Genomic DNA, 17,341 nt, shown 5'->3' on the forward strand with positions numbered 1-17,341 from the left:
AATTATCTATAAACACTTAACTTAAAAAAACACGAGTATTTCTTTTATATATATATTTTTTTTTAATAAAAGCAGACTATGCTAAAGATATAGAAAAAATATACTATCTCTTATTAGTAATATCAGAAAAAGGAAATTCCGGCATTTCTAGTGTTAAATTAATCTTACATAAAATCGTAGATACGTAAAATCTCGCTTCCATAGCGAGCGAACCAAAGAATATCGGGAGTCGTCTTTCGTTCAATACGCTCTCAACATCCGCAAGCGCATTTCCGGATATGGTTTGTACGTTACGTAAGCGTATCGCTCGGTTTCTTACGTAAGCTCTGACGGTACATAGGTAGTTTCGTACGTCTTTGCATATAATTAGAAGAGCATTGAATCGCCCCCCATCGGACGTCTTTTCACCATGAAAAAGCAGGATGGGACCACGGGGGTAGGTCTGCCTCGCATCCGAGTCACGGGGTCGTCGATTCTCGCTCTCTTCTTTTTTTTTAGCCTTCACAAAAAAGAGGTCTCCTTCGTTCGATGAAAAAAAATAGGGTTGAACGTTCCTTTCCTAACCGGCAGGTACATGCCTGTGACGTGTTCTGGAGCATATGCATATTACCTGACAATGGACCATCCGGAAGAGGGTAACTGAATTAGGCCAGTGCCGTACGAAACCGTCATCCTGTGTGATCGTGGAAATAAAATAATCAAGGACACTATATTTTTGTTATCAATTACATTGCATGAAATTTCCGTAATACTGTTTGGTTATTTAAGTAATCCGAGTTAACGGAAGTATTTGAACTCGTTGTATGCAGAAACATATTTTCCTCCACTTTTTACGCATACCGGATCGTTTAGATCCAATACTAATTTTTTGTTACCGTAATCGTTCAAAACATCTGAAATAATTCTGAAATATTTATAAATATCCTCGTTACATCGTATGATCGTTTATTAAGTGAAATGTTTGAAACCTTTTGTAATAAAAATAAAAAATCCGGAGGATACAGATAGAAGGATGAAATTTCGCTCGAATCCTCGATGATTTAATTCGCCCGTAGTGGGCGGATATATTAAATCACATAATCAGAGATTAAAAATAAAAGCCAAAGAACCATACGTATTATGAAATTAAAGCTTAGCGAGGTTATAACTAGGTATTTAATTATCTGAGTGGTAAAATTATACAAACTGTTCTTACATTTCTTAAAAGAAAATCTTATTTGCCCATATCTGGTGGCCTATATCCTAAGGAAGAGACGAGGGAAATCGAAGTTACGGTCCTGACGGAGCAACCCTTTCCTTTTTAGGTCCCGTCTGCTTCCTTGAAAATCATCGGCATAAATTATGCATGCAGGTAGCTGGTATTGTGCGACCGGTTACCTCAGCGGGGCCCGATGATAAATTATTGCACATTGAGAATTTCGGGACTAACGAGGGTACGAAATTTGAATATCGTTTCTCGCGCTTTTTATTCTCACGTAGCTCTCTCCTTTTCCCTCCCTTTCTTTCATTTTTTTCGCAGCCCTTCGCGCGTCTTTGCGTTCCTCTCTTACTTGCTACGCGCAGTCATCCCGCTGGCCTACCTGAGATCACGTCGGCACAATGACTTCCTGATTTGATTTATCGAACGATTTCTCTTCTATGCGAGAACTTGCATTTATCAAGCGACTTTCTTTCTGCCCCTGGAAGCTTGTATCCAACGTGATGAGACTTTTCCGCGTCGAAAGTGGGACAAATCGACGAAACTTCAGGGCCACGTTTGTTTTGTGTTAAGCTACATAAGATACAGACAAAAACGTTTAAACTGACTTATAAGCTCCTGGGTTCTATAGAAGACGATTGGTAACGATTTTAAGTTTCTGCGCGGCGTGACACAAATTATTATATAGACCATTTATCTATGGAATGATCTGTTATTATTATTCGGTATTCATACTCCGCAAATTCTTACGAGTAAATCTTTTCTTAAAATTATAACAGAACTTTAACAGCCAGCATTCGTATTACTCGTACATCGATCTTATTAAATAGACTGAAATACCAAAATACAATTGATATAAGATAACAAAGAGATGAACTTTCTCATAGTTCTTATATCATAAAATTCTTAATTTCGTTTCCTTTATAATTACATGCGTTGAAATTCTCTATTCGCTTCCAAAATACTGTACTTAATATAAAAATCACCAAAATACTATGCGTAACTCAAACCCAACGTTTTCTAATTTTATGAAACGATATTTCAACTAGCGATACAGTTCGAATAATTAATATTCATCACGAATGTAGTTCCTATTTCGACCATATTATGAAACAAAGGATTAAAAGAAACAAGAAGGAACTATTATCGTATAATGTTATCTATACGATTTCCAGCCAAACATCTACAAGTCAGCAAAATAAGCCGCCAAAAATTCCGTGGTCAGGATGTGGTATTCGCGAACAGAACGCTTCAAAGGGCCACCGAACCGAACCGCCCATCGGTGGAAAACTACACCCTTATAAACAATCGAGGGCCGGCTCGTTGGAGGGGTGGATAGGCATTATGGCCGCCAATTCGGACCCAGTGCCCCTATCACGAGTGAAAAAAATAATGAGCTTCCTACTTTGACCCCACCATTGGAAATTTTAGCCGCTATGGAGCACCGTACGCGCGAATCGGTTGGAAAGAGAAGTTTGAAGGCAAAATAGAAACCAGGAACGAGACTATAGGGTTAAAGAGAAAAAGAGACGATTTATTAGAGAGAAGAGAAAGAAAAGAGAGCGGAAGAGGAAGAACCCCATGCGAGTGATTTGCATACACGGCCAGCCGGCTGCACGATGTGAGTCAGTTTTATCGACGAGGGGTTAAGTCGAGTCGTCTCTCTGCTTTAATGAAGTGGCGTTTCAACGACGAACTTTTCCTTTTTTTTTTTTGCTGTACTCTTTTTTTCACTGCATGGGCTTTGTAAAAAAAACCCTTTGTGGTGAACACAAGGGATGTTCCACAGTCGGAATAGTGCGAGTTTGAAGTTGTTGTGTCATGTCGGTGATCGGTGATGTTGTACACGATGTAACCATATTACACGATGAAAACATGAAATTTATTTTCACCTGGGGAAGAGTAACCCGTTTAAAAAAATAACTGTACACGGTGTTTTGAAATTATTTCAAATCGAGTCGGTTAGAGATTAGAAAATGACAAGGAAGAGAGAGAAGGCTACGAGTACAAATATCAGCAATTAACGAGAGCGCAATTGTTTTCGTTAATTTCATTTCCTTGCTCCTGGTTATCTTTCGTACGTGCACGAAGGATATTCATTTAACCCTCATGCTGAGAATTTTTATTGTAATGAAATAATTGCGCACATATACAGCTTCGTAATAATTCCGTAAATCAGTCTACTTAATATGTTTTTTGTTTTTCAAGTTAACAATCAGATTAGTATTTATTAAATTTATGTTTCTACGTTTTACAAAATTAGCAATTAGATTTTGAAAAGACAACACTTGCGTTCGAAATAAACGAAAATCATATTATACAGCAATAAACATTCAAACGCTCGTGCTCTTAACAACAACGATTAGTCGGTCCTTGATCTTCCATTCACCAGTTCCTACTTTGGTCACAAAATTGGGTCACCATCTTTCAAGAACGAGCGTACATTTATTCCTCGCAAATTATTGATCGTCGAAAACAACCATTCTGTCTCACAAATATGTCGAAGAAACTGGGCCACGAATATTCCTTGTTTTTCTCTACGATTAAACTCAATCTCGTCTACTTGACATATACTACGGTCAGTCTTCGAACAATTATAAAATTTTTCGTACATAATTATGCAAGAAGATTTATTATCGAATCAACCACTTCACCGTTCGTACGAATCGTGTCTCAAGATACGTCACGAATGCTACTACAATACGACGACACTCGGGACGTTTTTCTTCCGTTCGAGAATTCTCGACGCGAGATCGCGAGTGGCACGAAAGCACTTAGCGGCGTTTTATTAATTACTGGTACGAGTTAAACGAAGGAGAATCTAGGCTGGATGGAGGCGAGAAGCAGCAGCCATCTTGACGCCTGCGTGGAGAGGCGCCGCGACGCTCTCTTGGGGCGTCGTGTCACGGGGGCGGAAAGGGGATGTGCTCTGCGCGGAGAGGCCAATTCTCGGAAAAAGTATTGACTAGAAAAAAAGTGACGAATGTGGCCATGATTTTGATTCCCGAATTTTGAAACAAATTTCACTTCCGTATTTTATTGAGCGTTTTTAATTTCCAGTCGTATGTTTAAAATAAAATTATAAAATCTCTAACGATATTTCTATACAAGTTTTTAAATTTGCTTTCAACAAAAATATAACGTAAATAAATCTATATTATATATTTCACTATATTTTAAATCGCAATTTCTGAATTTTTCAAGAGTTCTGAATTTAAATACAATACACGTATCATGATTGCTACGAAGAAAGATTAAGTTTTCTCTAAGAAATTGTGAAAAATTAAATATCACGTGTAATAATAGCAATTTTCTAGTAATTTTATCGATAAATTTCTTGAAACACGTATTTCATTTTGTTATGATACTACGGCAATCGCTAAATACAGGAACAAAACAGGAAGCGCTCGAGGTTTGTGTATCTCGATAACAGTAGAACGGTGGAATCGCGAAAACAAGAATATCTTTCCGTAGAATTTGATTGGAGCGTCGAAAGGCTTCCACATTTTCCCGAATATATTTGCGCGCACATGTAAATATTATATTATACAAGCTATGCATGTACGCGTGTATATTCGTCTACGGTAGATATATCGTATATATAGGCAGATGGGACGCAGACGCCGGCGTCGCGACGTTCGACGGTACAGTTCCCGTCGGACGGTCCTTCGAGATGGTAGGATTCGGTCCCGGATCCACTCTCAGTCCTTTCTACGCCTTCGTCCTGACACATCGTCCTTCCCCCTTATTCTTTTCTTGCCAAACTCGAGGCGAGCGGCACATGAGATTGTGAACGATATTCAGTGCCTGTTTATACGCGAATATAAAATGATTTATTCCGTCTCAAATGAAATCCTACGAAATTAAAACTTCCAACGCTCACGATATTCGATTTACATTTATTAGAAAAATCTGATAGTGAAGTGATTTTTCTTTTCCTTTTACAAATAACTTCTAACCTTATAGATTAACTTCCTCGATTCGTAAAATATTCGTTTCGTTCGATTTTACTTTCATTTTATCGTAGAATCCCTCGACTTCGACGTTGAAAATAAGACACGATGATGTTTTCCATTTTCGCGTATCGTTTACCTACAGCGAGACGACTGGTGATACGCAAACGGTTGCGCGTAAATATTATGTTACAGATCGAACAAAGAACGTTGTTGTCGGACAAACGATGTTTTTATTTTTTGCCCGTGTTCCGTTACCGAGTGTTTCCGAGGGAAGGCAACAGCTGATTGTTTCCCTCTCACGGTACGTCGAGCATCCCTCGCCTCGAATTAATTACGTCACCGCTGCCACCTCCCCGCGAGCAACCCTCCCAGCGCTCTTAATCATCCTCCCTTCCTTTCACCGTCGCTCATTCATTTTCACTTTCTCTTTCAGTTGCGTCGTACTCCGCCCGCATCGCACATTCGCCGCCGTTATTTACCTATTTCTGTCCGCGTTCCGACGGTGTTTCGAAAATTGACACGACCACGCGTTCGTTTCCACGACAGAATCGACGTGTTCGCGACACGACGTTGCTGACTCGACGCGATGATCCACGAGAAAACGAAGATCGACAGGTAATTCCTCACGGCGACTGTCAACGGTAAGTGTTCTAGAATTTCTCTTTTCTATATTACTCGTATATATTTGGTACTTGTTATTGAATTATGATGTCTGAAACAAAAGAAAAAAAAAAGAAAGAAATAAGACACGAAAATTAGATCGTCTAAGAGTCTAGATAGATAGTCACGATCTAAACAAGATTGCGCAAAAACGATGTTAAAATCGATGTTAGTAGATGTCGATCTTCCCTACTCCAGCCGACTATTGGAATATTTACGATGTTTATGAGACGGAGGCTAAACGGTTATACTTTTGCGCGAGTAATAAATACGATTTCCTTGACGGGGGGCGGAGCGAAGAACCGGGCACAGAAATTGATAAACGCATTATGGCTGAGTTGAAGCGGAAACGGAATCTTTAATTTAGAAACTGGAATATTCCGGAGGGAATATCACGAGGACGCTGAACGGTTGTGATCTAAAGTAGATCATTCACTTTGCTAGTCACTTTCTTAGTTTCGTTTTATCTGATTTTTAACCACTGACTCTACGGAATTTCTCTTATATCGAATATTCCAATTAACGAGCATCTTCAAGGGAATTTTAATAACTATATACAGAGCGAAGGACATTTAAAAATATCGAACTCGTAACAATTTAGATTTCTCAATAACAGCCACTTACTTCCAATCGATCTGAGTGATATGATCGATTAGTTGAAATTAGTAAAGTCCAATTATTTTTAACTGTTTGCAATCTATACTCACGAATAGAACAACGATTATTCACAAAAGAAAAATTCTATCTTCCCTTTCGCTTATTTTCGTGATTACGTACGAAAGTTAGTCAATTCTCTATTACCTCTCACTTTCGATATCACTTTCGGCCCCTCTGCATCGAGATTTCGTGTTAAACTGACACGTTTCCGATGACAGGAATCCGCGAGGCCGTTTTGTCGACTGTCGGGTCGACAGAGGGTGGGGAGGAAGACACCGGTTGCACTCATCAAACCCCCTCTCTCGCTACCCTCTTTAACCCTTTAACCCCCTCTACCTTTCCATTGTACTTTCTGCATGTGTAATTGCGATCCCATACAAGCGACGATAGGGAAGTAGACCATGTACCATGTTGTTGATACGATAGGCTCAGTTCCTTCGCTTCTACGATTTTTCTTTCGTTTCTCCAATATATGTCGAGTCTCTAAACTTTTATCGTGGTTTTTACAGATTTTGCAAAGCACTTTTAAACTTTTGAATCATTATCATATGTTAATATATATAAAATTAAGTCCAATTTTATTAATTATAAAAGGTTTTTAATTAAGTGTAATTAAAGGTTTAAATTAAGAGTAATTTGATGTTGTCAGTTTTACGTTTGTCTCCGAATATTCGTGCGGTTCGAAGGGTTAAAATCAAGCTCTAAGGTACGTTTCTAAGCGTTTTCAAATTTTGCAACTATCAATATACACTATATATATACAATAAACAATATACATATATCACTATATACAAAGATTAACTTTAATGTTACCGATTAAAGGAGATTTCCTAATCGAACATAAAGTAATTTAATTTAAAAAGTGATTACGTTCCCTCAGTATGTTCGTGAAGTAGCCCTCGAACAAGAATTAAGACGAAACTCTAAGAGATTCTATTTTTGAATGTTTATTGAAATTTTCATAAAATTGTTTAAATATTTCCAAACGTTTGTTACCATTATACGTGAAAGTTAAATTTTATTATTTTCTAAAGATTTTTAATCGAACACAGGCTAATTTAGACTTATGAGGACACGTCTGTCCCCTCGAATATTCGCACGGTAGCTTCGAAGAAGGATTAAGATGAAATATAGTTCCTTCGTTTCAAATCACGGCATACTTTTTTCTTCCACGGTGTTAGGTATACACGGTTCGCCTATCCACTCTCAACCCTTTTTTCTTCGCAGAAGGCGGGCGGGATTCACCCTGCGGGGCACCCCGTTGTCGCACCCTTTGTATACCCGCTCGAATAATGAATTATATTTTTCTTTTCCATCGAAGCATAGATTATAATATTTTTTACTATCTATAAAAAGCAAACGGGAGAGAAAGAGCCGTTGGTTGTTCGGCTCTGTTCCCTCCCTGTGCTTCGTGTCTCACCCTGTGTCACGAGCGAGCCTGTCGATGGGAAAAAGGGTTAAAAGGGGGAGGTATGGCACATAAATAATCAGAGCGACTCTTCCTCTACCTGGCCTGGCTTTGCATACGCGCTAACTAACTAACCAGCCTGCCGGTTAACAGACAGCCAGCCAGGCAGCCAGAAGAGACACGCGAGCCCACGACATATGCAGTGGGTTGACCCTATCTGTGTTTAATGACCCGCTGATATGCGGCTCTTTCACTGGCGCTTTCTCGGCTCTTTTTTTTCACTCTTCTTCGACCTTTGTGCTTCCCTTTGTCCACGGTGTTTTACGCGTGTTATGGAGAACACTGTGCCTATAAAGTGCAGAGTCTACTATTTATTTGAGGCATTTCGTGTTGTATTTTGGCAATGAACTTTTAGCTGCTGTTTCTTTCTTATAAAATAGTTGTTTATATTGTAGTTTAGATTTTTCAAAGTTGCAGTTTAATTGCTTTTTTCGATCGGGAAGATTATAATTATATCTTAAGGAGTATGGAAGAATTAGGAAATGTAGAATTACGAGCAAAATAATCTAGAATAGTAATTTGTAAGTTCCACGGTTGGAATTTATTTGACATATTAATTATGATTCTCAAACAAGATATTAGATCATCCGGTAAATAAGGCATTCTAATCGACAGCTAAATTTAAAATAATAGAACTCTTTTTCGTGAAAGAGGAATAGAGGAAGATAGAGGAAAAATGGAGGAAGCATAGATCACTGATTAATTATTAATAGGTAGCTTAATTATTTGCATGGAATTATTTATGAAGTAACCAAATATTATATTGTTATACATTTCTCAAATATATACATACGTATTGGGAATATCCTAATATTAAATTGAAATGTTAATAAGTGCTCCAGTTATCAATAAACACTCCAATTACCCAAATAATCTATAAAAATTCATAGCTACAATATATAATAGTAAAACTTTTTGTAGAATATCTACATATATATTTTTTTTGACTGCAAATAAATAAATAGTCAAATAACGTGACTCAGCTCGAATAATCGTCACTTTGTCCAGTTCGTTTAGCAATTCCCATCGAATCGAACGATTTGATCGTGACCAAACCTAAGCGTAGCTTGGTATTAGAGGTAAAAGGAGGATAAAAGGTGAAATCTTTTTGGTAAACGGCATTCTGGCTTGTATCCCGTTTCACACATGGTGCCGCGAACCCCTTTTGCCTGTATTCTCCGTCTGTGGCAGGTCGGAGCAATGTTTTAGATCTTATCCCCGAAATTATACGTCTGTCTGGCTGTCTGCTCCTACTCCAACCCTCAGGACGTTGGCACGCGGTATCAAACGCTAATCGCATGCCACGGCCCACCTCCTCTTCCTTCTCCTCCTTTACCTTCTACCCTCTGCCCTCCTTTCTCTTTATTCTTTCTTCCTTTTCTTCCTGTCTGGCCTGCTTTACGTCCTTCTGCCTTCCGTTCTCTATCCCGCAGGATAACAGAACGACACCGCCTGCCCCGCGTCTTTCGCGCCTCAGAGAAAACCTGGACGTGAAGCCTCGCCTCTTCGAGGGATTTCGAACATCAGGAATTCGTTCTCGCGTTCCTTCTTCGCGCACTGCCGAGCAAATATCTCGATGTACATGGTTCGGCTTGCATTGATACGTACTTTCTTTATATGTTCTATATATATTCTGGATAAATTTTACCGTTTAGAAAAGAATTAGAAAGGTAGATTATTTTTTAGAAGATGATCTATGTACTTTTTAATAGAGATTTAGATTGACAAGTATAAATTTGTAAATTATGTAATTATCTTTTAAAGAGAAATGTTCCATGTCACGAGTTATTTTTCTAATATTCGCATTATTAATCTATGTAGAATACTTAGATACAGTATACATAGGACAACAAGACACGATGGAAATGATTAATTGTTGCTGTTTTTCGATTTTTGTTAAAGATACTTTTATAGTTCTAATAATTACGAAAGCAAAAAGTCCAAAGTTCATTGGATTAGAAGACTAGTAATACCAAGTACTCGTATTACAGTGAGACAAGTGGATTAATGAAATTAAATATAATGCACTTAAATTAAGTTAAATAATTGAAACTGAGTAGTGTGCAAAAAATAAATGAAGTTGATGATAGTTTTATTTTGCATTTACTAGAATATCTATTGTCTCATCTGTATTAGTTAGAATCAGAATTATGTTGAAATAGAGTTATGTCTGTATCAATGTAACGTCTGTGTTAGTTACTTTAGCTACACTTTCTGTGGACCACCATTTAGATCTGGTGGTTCTATTTGTTATTCTGAACTTACTTCTCCGACAAGTAGGGTAGCTAAGTTTTAACAGCGCATTACGCTAAACGTATTAAAGTCACAGTTTCGCCGCGTTAGTTGCACTTTCATTCAGTAATTCTACGCTAACTCGTAACAGCAGAGTGCTATGCAGATTAGTTAGGAGGAAAGACGGAGCGCAAGCGCGGCCATCGCGCAGGACTAAACTCACCCCTAACTTCTCGTCCTGCGTTATTATGCAACAAGTTGCTTTACTCATCCTCTTTCTCTGTCTCTTTCTGGTTTCCAGTTACCCACAGTTATTAAGGGCGTCGCTTTCATTGGGCAACATTCCAACGAAACGTGCGGATATTTTATACCGTCCTTAAAGACGATGGTTGATTGTTCCTGTTAATCTTTCGCAAATCACGTCCTTTCTGACTGGATTTCCCGCATAGAAGAAAATTAAATTATTTCAATTATTTTGATTTTCTGCGCTAGGAACGATAAGAACTTTCATTGCGCTTCTTTTCAAAAACAGAGTTAACTTTTTGATAATTTTATTAGCGAATCTTACGCCTTATTTGGAATTGTAGTCTCTTACTTTCTCTCGTTTATTCTTCTTTTCCTTTCATATGTTGCAGTTTGCATATAAACATTGTAACGTTGAAAGTGATATCTACTTCTTCGTTTCAGAAATAAAACGATCTAGTATTGAACTTTTGATAAGAAATGAACAGTAAATACCTATAGTATGAACATTAAAAATTGTATACAGTTACAACGGTGACCTCTTGCAAGATATATCTATTTTATTATTTTTGCCATCTTAATTTCTTTGCAATATGTTTCTCGGTTTAGTCATTGATAATTCTACCATAAAGATCTTAATGCCATCTTTTCTCATCTTCTCGTTCCTGTTATTTGCCAAAAACGATCTATCCCAGTCTGATCTAAACCAAGTAATCAAAGCGCTATTACGTAACATTCCACGTTGTTATAGAAAGACATTCCGGGATGGTTTCAAGATTACACGTACGATATTTTCATATTGTGAGAAATGTCTAAAGAAAACCTGGAACAGAGAGAGGAAAGGAAGAGAGAAGAATAAGGATAGGAAGATTCCAGAAGTAACGTATTCGAGTCGCAATAACGAGGACGCCCATTTGAATATCCCGCCTTCCTTGCATTTTATTCTTCCTCTCCACGGCTTTTTTTGCCTGCTTCTTTCGTACATTTCGTCGTTTGCTTCCGATACCCACGCAACGCGGCTGCTAACGCGCGCTTGTTCATGCGTGACAGCGATACGCACGTGCACGGAATTGTTAGCATGGAAGCAGTAAAATTAGAGATCGTAAATTCCTTTCGGACGTTCAGACGTCGCGGAATTACGGTTTACGAGGCATTTTCGTTAGTAACGTCTAAACTATGTTACTAGTAAATCTGTGAGGTAATTAAGATCTTTAAAATGTCTAAAAAGATTCGTCGTAGTTTCTTGAATAGCAGATTTGTTACATATTGTTTATTTGTAAATTTTATCGTCCTTCTTGCAAAAGTCAATAGTCTTCTGATATTTGATTCGTTTTCCAGTATTAAAGGTCTTGTAAGTTGCTAAAATAACTAACTACGATAATATATATGTCGAAATTAATATAGAAATATGGAAATTAGAAATATTATATCTAGAAATATTTATAATATCATTGTAATAGAATGTTATTGTTGATAGCCCGTTGATGGGTGAAAAATGTTACGAATAAGTTTCATTTATACTGGCAATTATTTTTCATAACGTTATGATATTATTATTATAATTATATAGTGTTAATTCTAACGATGTCACCATTCGTTTTATAGTAAAATATTTGAACCAATATACAGTGTTCAAAATATCAAATTCGTGTATTTAGAGATACTAAAATTGTCACTTGAGCACGACAATTCCTCGACATATTGTTGTAAAGAATGCTGTTACTCGAAACCATTTTTTCCCCGAAGCACGGCCATTCTCGCACAACTCAAAATCGTACGGTCGATTAAAAAGACAGAAAAGGGTGTTTGCTGATTTATGGGAGGACTCCCTTTCTAATATCTAACCCTTTCGACAAAGGTCAGGGTGGATACTCGAAGAACGGAGGGTTAATCGTATGCATTTTACGGGATTTCTTTTTTCCATCGCGGGCCTCTTTTTCGTGTTCCATATTGCGTTACTTCAGCATGCCTGAGCAGAGCGTGACGCGCGTGTAACTTCGCAATAAATCGCGATTATCAATGTCCTTTCCGACTCTTTTATTCGATTTCACCGCGTCCATATGCAGATACGGTCGAGTTATATGGACCGTGAAAGCGGGAAAAGGCACGGCTGCGTTGGTAACGAAATAAAAAAAAAATCAGAATAAAAAGAGAGAGAAACAAGAAGAGAAAAAACGTATTCGTGTAAAGTCACATTTTCGAGGCCGCAGCGCGCTTTCACAGCGTAGCGGATCTCGCGCTCGAAAAACGTTGGGGTTACCGTGATGTATGATAGTTACCTGCCTGCTGAAGTGGTGCAAATATTTGCGTCCTTTTTATAACTTATACAATGCACACGGACATTGTGTGTTTGTTTAAGCGCAACGACTGTGTCAATTTGAAGCATCGTGTATCAGGTTACCATTTTATTCCGACCCAATTCCGACTTTGTGGTTTTAACATCGACTCTACACAGGCTGTAGCCTTCTCGAGAGCTTGAAATAACTACCTTACTTAAAATTGCTTGCACTATCCTCGTCGAATATCCTTGTCGAATATCACCTTCGAATATCACCGTTGAATATTTTCATAAATTAAGCGCGTAATTTATCGATCGGCTGCAGAGTAACCAAAAGAACATTTTTTCGGCCTCAGGCAACAATTTTCACGTTAATGCGTACCGCTATCTTTCGATCAGGTAGTGGATCATTACGGGTCTTTACACGCAAGGGAAATGAGTGTGCACAGATTATTCGCGGTGGCGTTAATGATCGCCACCGCGCACTTTGCCTCGCAGCCAAGCCGATGTAGCCTGGAATGCTTACGTCGCGACGCGTTTGTGTAGCCAGATACATGGAACCCGGTTCTTCGCGTCTTCTTACACGCGTAAGCCTTCTACGAACGTATATATTACATACGTTGTTCAATTTCACGACGTCTCGCTTCAATTCAGCCGACGGATTTTCCACCATTACTCCAGCGTATTTCTCCTCTTCCTGCTGTTTCCCCGCCCCCTATACCACCCTCCTCCTCCCCTTTTAGTTCTCTCTCCTCTTTTTACCTCCGTCTTTCCCTTGGTTCCTTACATATCTTTTGGAGTGAAGCTGTGTCAGCTTCAGGGACGGCGCACCACTTTGTGCACGAAGACAAATTGGAAATATCTTGCCGCGAAATATAGCCGCGGTACCGGCTTCGACTCACCGGAATATATGGGGCGACAACGGTATATCCGGTCGTACCGGCTCGTTATTAAATATCCGCCCTCTTCGTACACCGACACGCCCGGCACCCGCCGATCCTGTACACCTACGAGCCCTCCGAACCGGTTACCAAATGGCTCGTGGTGATGCTTCTGTTGCGCGATAACGAACCTCGAAATTGCCCTACCACTTTCCGCGATGAATTGATTTTGCTCCCGCACGTTCTGCTGCGGATGAATTTACTTCCTTTCGCGTGTTCACTTTTTGTATTTTCTATTTTCTTTGTTTGTTTGTAGGTCTCGTTTTTTATTTTCCTAGATCGATGCGAGGAATTGGTTTGTTAAGTGGATTATGAAATAGGAATTTAACTAGGGATGTAGAGCACCGATGTGTGTTTGTTGGTGTAAAGTGTAAGGATGTTTCGAGGTTAGAAGAGATAAGATTCCCTCAGTAATTTTTAGGAATAGGATGGATACGTAGATCGATCTCGAGGTGGATGTAAATAGAAAATGAGAAGATGAAACAGAGACTAATACGAATTATAATATTGTTGTGAAATCTTAATTATGTTTTGTGAAAGAAGCAATAGTCGTCAGTAGGGAATAAAATTATACGTTCTCGTCGAGTTTAAATATCTAGAAAGCAATCTAAAATATCAACAAGTACCTAAGAATATTTCTTATTTTTCTGAATCCGAGACAAAAACGCGAATAAAGAATTTCTTTTACCCTAACTACAAGTTAATAGTCGCATAAAACCTTTTCAGCTTATCTTTCATTACCAACCTTCATTTCGGAAACCAATATCCCTAAACATTAACTTAAACAAATCACAACGATTCATCTCAATTTTCAACAAATAACATTGCATTTAGAAGCTGTGAAATGCGAAAATATAGTTCTTCCTGACACGTACAAAGTGATAGCCATCAAGAGAATCATTACAGAATAATAAAGAAAAGGCTTAGCGATCGCTTAGGCACCGATTCGGCAGATTAAGGAGGAATAGCCGGATAGTTGCCGATCGTTTCAGGGGAATAGGGTGGAAACTACGACGCTGGCATAACCATTAATATCGTCGTCCAATATAATGCCGCATTAGAGAACAGTGGCTGTGTAAAAGGTCCCGAGGGGTTGCGTGGAAATCACCGTAGAGATGTTTGTGCTCGCAACGGCGGCAGGTAGTCGGGTCGTGGGTCAACGTGTGTTCACACACAACAAGAAGGGTGCTTTTTCTCTCATCCACAACACCGAATCTTTGGAAGAAAAATCAGGGTAGCCCGATTAAAGAGCGATTTCCGGAAACGAGTCAGGTGTTACAGTTACACAAAGTCGGCTCGTTTCGTGTGATTCGTTTCCCTAACAAGAAGGAAAACACTGTTTTTCATCCTTTTGTCGTTACTCAAGCGCGATGCACGAGATGTTGGCAGACTCCTTTCACCGGTAGCTTCGATGTATTTTATTTTAACAAGGGTGGCTCGAGCCAGACTGCAAACGTTGCGTAAATCTTCGCGACATACAGTGTATAGTAGGAAGAAGTCGATTGATCGAAGATACATTACGAAGATACATAAGTATTTGGACAGCTAGTCCAATTTCATCGAAAGATTTGTATTTTTCTTAGATTTTCAAAGTTGTAATAGAAGTTCTCTAATGTTAATTCCCTACCTCTTTTTAACCGACAAACTGTGACATCAAATTCTCTGCTAAACTTAAACTAAAACAGAGAATATGACTACATCACTTTAACTCCATATTTATTTGTAACGAACGATTCACGTTTTACGAAATCTATCAACAATATTTAATACAAGTTCGGTCTAGGCAAGGCGCCCATATGTTAAAATTTACAACTAACGTGGTAGTTTATTTTCTATGTCTTATGTTGCACAAGTTTCATGAGAAAAATACAACAACGATTGTTATAATCAATATTTATCCCTCTTATAAAGAAGATGTATCACCATACAAAATGGTTCGATAGATTTTGGGAGAAATATTACTCTCCAAGATCAGAGCCACGTTCCTTCTGACAATTTTAAGTAGTAGACATGGACAAAATTCGTGGACCGTTAAATGAAACAGAAAAATCACTATGTACAATGTTCAGCATCGTAAAATCAACCGTTCGTTGATATTTAAAACGTGCAGCAATGGAACCAAAACTGAAAGAGTTTAAATAATAGAAAAACGAACGACGTGAACTTACTTAGGATAACCTAATATTTATGAATGTTAATGTACGTTGAAGACCATATTCTAGCAATGTGAAACCATATAAGAGGAAGATTCACGTTTGTGGCGAGTTGGAGTTATTTTAAATGTCGGGATCGCAAGTATTCGCGGGCTCCATATGCCCAGGTAGACAAGCGGACGTGCCACCCTATTGGAAATGGTTACGCAACCCTCCTAGACAAGCACGATCAAGCGGGTGAATAAGAGAGACGAGCAGAACGTGTAGAGTAGGTAGGTAGTCCCGATGAGAAGAGGATGAGAAAGCTACCTACCTACTGAACTGTCGGCACAATGACACCAAATAGGCGGTTGATTGCACAATACGCCGATGTTTATCGACCCATCATCGATACGTGCCTCTTGTGTGCGCGCACCTAGATGCACGCCTGGGACAATCCGCGCGAGCGCGCGCGCGCACACCGAGTCAACAACCGAATGTTACACCCAATTTAAGACGGCCAATGCGGACGCGTTTGATGCGCATTAGAAAGCGAGAGAGCAGAATTGCCCTTTCGAGGATTTCATTCGAACGTCAGCGGACACCGGTCCTGATCGGTCGATGACATTTCGATCGGAGAAAATCGCGCGTAAAGAGGAATTCGGATGAACGAGATGGTTTAAATGTAACTGGTGCGATGGTAGAAATTATTTGCATATTTTTTACAGTCGAGTGGTATCGATATTTTTTACGATAATTGTCATAGGATTTGTTCGTTTTCTTTCTCACGTAATAAATTAAGATCATCCTTTCATAGTTTCAGTTTTTATAAGTCTGAAAGAATTGAGATATTCGTAAGCAATTTCTTTACGATTCAGTGTTTATAGTTGTTGGACAATTTTCTTTCTTCTTTTCATATTGTTACGAAATTAGAATCATCTTTTAATAATTCAGTTTTTTAAAATCAATCTGAGTTATTGTAATTATAATTGTCATGGGATTTTTTCTGCGTTTCTTAACAAATTAAAACTAACTTGTAATGGATTAGTTTGTCGAAATTGAATTCTTTAAAATTTGTTTCTCTTAGGCGTCAAGATATTGCATGTCTATCGTATAGTCATATTACTTTCTTTTTAACTTTTCCGAAGTATCGTAAACAAGTAGTTGAACGTTATAATTTTTTAAATAAGGCTTGTTCTGCTACTGCAAAAATGTATTAAAGTCGTATGAAGAAACGCAAAGAATACATATTTTCCCATCTGTTTTACATATTTAACGTGCGCCATTTTTAAACATTTAAACTATACATCGAATCACTGTAGATTCGCAAAGTATCAGCATCCCATAAGCCAAAAATTTGTTATAAACTTTGAGAAAAAGAAAGTGGTAATCTCGAATGTTAAGCCTCTTGATGCCAGCGATATCCAACAATTTAAGCTTTCGAGTGGACGGTCATATTACAGTATTCCATTACGTGTATTAAAATGTCCGACGTAAAATTCAGAAAGTTAAGCCGGCTGAGTTAAATCTCTTCACGGTAAGCTTGAAAACGGACGACGACTACGAGGATGAGGAA

The 17,341-nt window shown here is 38.5% G+C and overlaps 1 protein-coding gene and 2 long non-coding RNA genes across 3 annotated transcripts in view; 2 read left to right on the top strand and 1 right to left on the bottom strand.

Annotated features, from left to right (window-relative positions):
• Positions 1-2,482, top strand: part of LOC138180725 (uncharacterized) — a 102,321-nt gene extending 99,839 nt beyond the window's left edge. The window contains exon 3 of the long non-coding RNA XR_011173364.1: positions 2,374-2,482. This is a non-coding gene — a long non-coding RNA (uncharacterized LOC138180725). The remainder of the gene's footprint in view (positions 1-2,373) is intronic.
• Positions 1-17,341, bottom strand: part of LOC138180715 (UPF0489 protein C5orf22 homolog) — a 509,128-nt gene that overhangs the window by 52,552 nt on the left and 439,235 nt on the right. The gene's annotated exons all lie outside the window — the stretch shown is intronic.
• Positions 5,001-17,341, top strand: part of LOC138180720 (uncharacterized) — a 102,348-nt gene continuing 90,007 nt past the window's right edge. The window contains exon 1 of the long non-coding RNA XR_011173360.1: positions 5,001-5,795. This is a non-coding gene — a long non-coding RNA (uncharacterized LOC138180720). The remainder of the gene's footprint in view (positions 5,796-17,341) is intronic.

This window comes from Bombus flavifrons, chromosome 1 (genome assembly GCF_040668555.2).
Source record: "Bombus flavifrons isolate JBK064 chromosome 1, iyBomFlav1_principal, whole genome shotgun sequence".
NCBI classification, from domain to species: domain Eukaryota; kingdom Metazoa; phylum Arthropoda; class Insecta; order Hymenoptera; family Apidae; genus Bombus; species Bombus flavifrons.